This window comes from Schistocerca nitens, chromosome 6 (genome assembly GCF_023898315.1).
Source record: "Schistocerca nitens isolate TAMUIC-IGC-003100 chromosome 6, iqSchNite1.1, whole genome shotgun sequence".
Lineage (NCBI taxonomy): Eukaryota > Metazoa > Arthropoda > Insecta > Orthoptera > Acrididae > Schistocerca > Schistocerca nitens.
Genome location: NC_064619.1, coordinates 300,583,885 through 300,591,459, shown reverse-complemented (window position 1 = coordinate 300,591,459; position 7,575 = coordinate 300,583,885).

Here is a 7,575-nt window from a genome sequence, read left to right as displayed (position 1 = left end):
TTGCATTAGTTACCTACACCTTCCAGCTACCTCCCTATATAGTCGCTGCTCCATTTTTCGTAGAGCTGTACCAGCTTTCGTCCGCTGATCGTGGTCTAGTGGCTAGATCACGGGGTCCCGGGTTCGATTCCCGGCCGTGTTGGGGATTTTCTCTGTCCGGGGACTGAGTGTTTGTGTTGTCCTTATCACTTCATCGTCATTCGTGAAAGTAGATAGATTGAATTGTATAAAGATTGGGACTTCGTACGGGCGCATATGACCGCGCAGTTGAGCGCTCCACAATCCAAACATCATCATCATTGTGCGAGGTGCCGGTGCTAGCAGTGTATTTAACACTAAATTCTAGCATCTACATATGTAAATGATGCTCTAAGCCCCCCCTTTTTTAACTCCGACTTTTGCTGTTGCACAAGGATTAAAAAATATACGTGAACTGACTGTAATCAACCCTGCAAGTGGAGTAGAAAAGAGTTTGGCACCTGCAATAATTTAATTTGATAAATAAGTTAAATAAAGGAAGGTTTCATAAACATAGTGAGAAATGATGGGTTGCTCTACCGATTAACAGAATGAAAGTTCTGTCCAAAATAACAATATGATTTATTAAGACTAACCACAAAATAATAAACAAAATCACATGAATTCTAATTTGTAATACATCAAATTGACTCAAATTGGACACACATACAAACTCTGTAAAGGTGAAGTTGTCCCTAAACTAGATCGTGAGGTTGAAGACGAAGTGGTATGTGGAGCCAATTCCTTGCCACTCAAATCTCAAGAAAGACACACAGCTAACCCAACAGTAATTGCTCCTACTCAAGACAGAACAAAGTTAGAAAAAGACGAACAGGCGCGCTCTGCTGAGCTCTGATTATCACCTAGGAAAATCCCTATCTGCCGGTGCAGCGGACATACATTACCAAACTGTCTTCTTAACTGCCCGAAACACGATCTGGCGTCCCGCAGGCGAGGGCTGGTTGCTTCGACGTCCTCGACCGAAAGGCGACTGCCGACTCCCCACAAGAGCACCCGTACAGGACGAACACAGAACATTCCCGCCCCCACGACAGTGGCCGTGGTTAAACGTTCCAATCAGCAACTCGAAAACCGGCGGAAATTCCACTCCATTGCCGGAGCACTACCATTCCACCAATGGAGATTCTTGGCGCCAATTTCTGTGCTGATTTTGCTACGTCACGGCGCTATGCCCTGAGCAAACCAATCACCGTTACTATTTTGCAGAAAGTGCGGGAATTTTCCCGCCACAACTGCCAGGGTACACAAGTCATTCCCACGCCTCGCTGGTAGCCCGCCAGAAAGTGTTTTCGCTAAGTTTCTCCGAAGTAACGGAACCTCTAGCCCAGCCACTACTTCACACCCCAGCGGGCGTGTCTCTTGACAATGTCGGCGTCTGCAAAGCATTCACTCGACTGCCTCACACACGTCGGCTTAACCCGCCTGTCACCGGACCACCCGGGTGACGAGAGACGCTGCGTGGGAAGTCCGCGTGTGAAGGAATAGCAACTTCCCACCGCATGCAATTAGAGAGGGGAATCGTAAGATAGAAATATGAGAGGGGGCTCATGCCACCTCTCATTGCCCCTACGCCATTTTAGATTGTAATTGGTGAGCGGTTGGCTCATTTAGGAGCAAGGTAGTGAGTCAATCGCCCAAGAACAATCTTAAAAACTGACTCCACATGCCGCACTCTATAAAAAAAATCACTGGAACTGAAAAATGCAGCTCATAGAGGGAGGATTATTTATGATGTAGCCAACTTCACCTTCTTAATATGGAACACTAACACTCACATCACACATCCATACCCAGGGAGCCCCTTCCAAACACCGATTCACACAGACATTCACGCTCTAAATATGGCCCGGGCATCTGAGCCAAATATGGAGCAGTTTATTCTTTACAATCAGAGTTGGAGTGCTCCGCAATTAAATGCCCAAGATTTTACAACAATTTGAATCATGAAACTAACCTGAACTCACTCACACATGATAATATTTAAGTTAACAATCTCTTTGTGAGCTTTCAGAATCTAGTTACAACCTCCGATTCATTCTGTCTCCCTGCAGCAAGAATAACCTTTACAAAATGTTCCCTGAACTGATGGTCCATTCACAATGACAGTGGTGGTATCTGCTTCAGTTTATGGGGACTTCAGGCACACTGTTTGCATACACACAACAATAAATACAAAATACAAAAAAAAACATGGTGTGGAGAACAATACAGTAATTTGTAATAAGAATTACAGTGTAAAACACAAACACATACAAGGTATAACATACATTACAAAAACAACAGTAGAGAAAGAAATTTAAGAAAAAAAACAAGGTTCATGGGGCATCAAGTTGTGCGTGCACATTGCACAAAGTTCACGACTGTGCTGAGAATGAGGCACTAAATCACATTGTTAGAAATATTCGAAGCACTTCACAAATTCGACAGTACTGACATCTCATAGGGCTAAACGTCGGGTGTTGTTGCTACGTTGTTGCAATGGCAATAGGGTAGGAAGACACAGTGATAAGCTCTCCTCACGTCGATTAATTGTCTCTGAGGTCTATTTGTTGGGATACATCACTAGTCTAGGTCTCTTCTCTCGCTGGACAGTACTTTACGTTTCCCAATATTGCAGTTCGACGAGGGATGATGGCACGTGGAGTGACTCCACAAGTGTGTGAGGTCATCCATACAGGATCGAACTAGGAGTGACGATTGCTAAAACTGCTCTCTAAAAGAGAGGAGAAGTTAGAAATGAGACCATACATTTGTTAGTGTGGCACGATACTGCTTTGTGTATGCAGATCGGCCAATGCTAGTGAGTTGTAAAAACCCAAACAGGTGAGTATATAACGTCCCTTTCTGTCCTGAGGCACATGGGGCGCAGGTTCTGACACGATATGTGATCTTCTTCGTGTACTCACGACAACGTGGTCTGCCGCAGGGAATCCCTCCAAACGGCTGCCGCGTCTGGAGAGCTAGCAGGCTGTCGCGTGTGGGTCGCGTGTCAGTGTCAATGGCCAGCCTCACTTTCGCTTGTGGCCCGGCGAGGACCCCGCGTAATCCCTCAGGTACACGGCCCGGTGACTGTCAGCTTGCAGGACCGGACGCTCGCCCTCTTGCAGGTAGCCGAAGACCTCTTGTTTTTGCGCTGGCTGGCCTCTGTATTGCCACGATACCCGTCATCTGCACAGTTCTAACAAAAATCTTAAGCCTAACTTTTTCCCATGACCTTCTATGTTATAATAAATTTACATAATGACACATTGATGGTCTGTCATTTCAGACACTCTTATTTTACTTTTATAGTTATTTATCTGTAGCTATCATTATAACATCTAATCTAGACATGGAAATAATTTATTTTGATATATGTGTAGAGACCGATCTCAGTATTGTACATGGTGTGTGATAACTGATGCTATGTAACGGATGAACAACTAAATGTGCGGGCCCGCACTAATATTACTATTAATTATATAGATCGACAGTAGACATGCTCAAGAATTAACTACCATATGCCAACGATCTACATTCTATGTCTTCTGAATAAATTATGTTATTGCAACTATTCTACGTTCGCTCGCCGGTCGTCCCTCCATCTCGGGTCTGTGATTTGATGACCTGAAAAATAACATCCCAACAGGCGCGCCCAAACACAACACTTGTGGTAGAAAACCCCCACAATATTAATCTAGTTATTGTTAAATCCTACAGTTTAACTTATCCTAGTATATCGTACCCTTTTTTTATTTATTTATTTATTATTTATTTATTTATTTTTGTTTACCTGATACAATACTCTTACATAATTCCTGTTACGTTGAGATGTCTCGCTGCTCGCCGCTATTGACGACAGTGATGTGCGCGCCGTACGACATGGCCTCCGAGTTCTCACTACGCCTCACTGAAACTCCAGAGACTGGGTTAGCCATGGCTATACACGACAATAAATTTATAGTTGCAACTTCCTTCTCTATCTGATGCGGTTTTCGGGATCAAAGCACACCTTTCCAGAAGCAATGTAATATGACCAAGCCAGGGGTGGTTCCTGTTGAGGATTCAGTCGCCCAACACACGCCAGCTACACAGTACGTCACGAATATCCAAGTATAAGTCCCTGGTTATTCATCTGTGACAGTCACGAGCAGCACGCTAAATCCCCAACCAGCACATTGGCATGGTAGGCTTTATGCTCGCATTTCTCTCGTCTAGGGCACCATTGGAGTCAAACGCTCACAGGATCACCCCGACTTGCAAGACAACGATGCTGGCGCAGCTCTGCAAAAAACTATACTGCCCATATTCATCCTCGAAATCACGCAATATACCACAATCTTGCCGTGCACTGACGTGTGCCTGCAAGCATTGGTATGAACGTTTCACGAACTGGTTGTGGCCGCTATTGAGCGTATCACGACTTCTCAGAACGCTTCTAAGAGCACGTTCTTGTATGCGCCCGTTTGTGCGACGTCTCGTCACTCATCTTTATCCCTTAACATGGACACCAGATAGGAAAGGACAAAAACATTGCTCATGGAAAGGTAGTCCCTCTTATCGCAACGACAGAGGAGATCCCGAACATAGACAAAAAGTTAACAGCAGTAAATTCTTAAGCGAGAAAACGCAGCGTGTTAATACTTTAACAATCTTAATCTATTAATGCAACGATTATTGTTCCCCGAAGAAAGGTTCATATCTTTGCCTATTTTAATATGTACACCACTTAAACTACTATTATTCCACGAACTTCTTTGTGTGAGAGAAGTGGTGGAGTCCTATGGACTAGCGTCAATCCCTTCTTAGACTCCCCCTCCTCTGACGTGCATTAGGATTTGGAGGTCTAATTTCTATCTCCCGGTTCTCCTGTTGTCCTTGATTTCGCTCTCTCCAATTACGGTCGCTTTGCCGTTCGTCATTCCTCCTGTCCCAGATTCCTTGTCTAGATTGACCCTGTTCCCTGACGTTCTGGTTTCCGTGTCTCTGGTTTCCATAATCTTGAATTGCGTAACCTTGATTTCCGTAACCCTGGTTTCCTAACTGACGAGCGCGATTATGCGATCTGTTGTCGTCTGCCCTTGCTGGCCCGTGGTATTTGTTATTTTGCGCCTTCTCCCTGTCCTTTGCGTCTTGTTTATCGAAGACTACTTCGAGTTCGCGCAATAGGCTCTTGAATGCTTCGAAGTCAGATCCACACTTGCCGACAAGTGTCTGTTGATACCTAACAGGCAATTTGGAAAAACAAAATTTGATGATTTCTCCCTTGCTATATGGACTATCTAAAAACTGATTCTTCTTGAGTAAATCATCAAAAAATTTGGTTGCGCTCTTATTCCCGGACACTTCCAGTTCAGGACAAAATATTATTTCGTCTTTAATCCTGTCTTGTGTTTCCTTTGACCAGTAGATCCCCAGGAACGCATCAACAAATTCCTGATAAGTCTGACACGTCGCTGCCACACCCCGCATCTTTTCCGCGGCTTGGCCTTCGATGTGTCCACACATGAATTCTAATTTTGCCAGGGTTGGCCATGATGACGGTAATGAATTCGAAAACTGCATCACCCAGCTCTTGGGATGCATCGACCCTCCATTATCTCTGAACGTTTGGAATTTTAGTATCGACAGGAAGTGATTGTGATCAAAATCCTGTCCGATCCTCGCACTGGTGTTGTCACTCGTTTCCGATACTTGCACGTCTGCTGAGTGTCCTGATCTATCTTGCTGATAACTGTGATGTGCTACCTCCGTATCACAGTGGCAGTGGCACTCAGAATTCACTCTCCTAAGTGGGCTACAATTATTGGAGCTATTACTAGGTGTTTCTGCGTGTGCATTGTTAGTTCCGCACTCTGTCACTGGGCTAGAGCACGGCGGGCTTTTCCTCGGAGACACAATTCTGTGTACTCCATCATTGGTATCCGAACGCGCAGTGCTCGTGTGCCCGTTTCGCTCTAGTTTTGCTATCCGACTCTCTACTTCTTTCATTCGTTTCGTGATGTTCGTACCCGCAATATTACCTTGGGTTTTTAAGAGCGCTAGGGATTTTGAGTGGGCTTGTGTCGCACGTCGCAAGCGACCTGCGAGTTGAGAAGTTACTTTTGCGATTTTCATTGCCCCTGTTGCTGCCGTTCTGGCTAGGCCTGCTACTTTTTGTGCTACCATTGACATTTGTTTTGCTTCTCCACATTCTTTCTTTATTGTTAGTAATTCCCCACGAATTTCTCCTATATGCGAAATTATTGCCTCAGCGTCCTTCTTACGCTGTTCGTCCCCTTCTTCCTTCTCCTTCTTACGTTGTTTCTCATCTTCTTCCTTCTCCTTCTTACGTTGTTTCTCATCTTCTTCCTTCTCCTTCTTACGTTGTTTCTCATCTTCTTCCTTCTCCTTCTTACGTTGTTTCTCATCTTCTTCCTTCTCCTTCTTACGTTGTTTCTCATCTTCTTCCTTCTCCTTCTTACGTTGTTCGTCAGCTTCTTCTTTCATTGATCGTAGGAAGCTCAGTATTGGGTTTACGTCATCTTTTTGATCCTCTTCAAACGTGGGAGATGTAACTCTGGACACCTGGGCGCTAGAGCTCTGACGTGGCCGAGATAGCCCCTGTCTGCTCTCGTCCATTTGATTATAAACTTCTGCTACCGTCTCGACCTGTGTGCCTGTCTCTGTTTCATCCTCTACTTCACTATCATAACCACGGCCGCAACGCTGCTCTGAGATCGCGTCCAAATCACCTTCCTCATCAATGACCCTGTCGTCCCGTCCTGCTAAAAATGTGCCCATCTCACCTCCGAACCTATCCCCGTCAGTAACGTGCCCCTTATCCATTATAGTATCCACTTTTGTTTTAGCTTCACTCACTAATAGTCGTGCCTTACTTCTCGTGATCATTCATGAGAAACAAAATTTATCTCAAATACACAGTAAAAATAATCTACTCCCTGTATTTTTACACATAGACATAAAATTTCAACAACGCTGTTCCAACGCTGTAATCACAAACGCAATTTGATGTGGTACAGAAACCGCACACAAATCCGACAAAGTGCGATGTGGTACGGACACCACATCAACGAAACACAAAAACAATGAACAAACCAAAAATATATACACTGAAAACAAAAACTGTAATCATGCGCCGCTACTTAAAACTAAACACGGAACTACCAGAAAAAACTTGGGTATTAATCAATAAAAAAATAAGCAAAAAAAAATTCTGAGTGTCCCTACTAATATTACTGCTTGCTTATCAGAAGATTCGCAGGAAAGATCCTGGCAGGGTCGCCATTTTATGTGAGGTGCCGGGGCTAGCAGTGTATTTAACACTAAATTCTAGCATCTACATATGTAAATGATGCTCTAAGCCCCCCCTTTTTTAACTCCGACTTTTGCTGTTGCACAAGGATTAAAAAATATACGCGAACTGACTGTAATCAACCCTGCAAGTAGAGTAGAAAAGAGTTTGGCACCTGCAATAATTTAATTTGATAAATAAGTTAAATAAAGGAAGGTTTCATAAACATAGTGAGAAATGATGGGTTGCTCTACCGATTAACA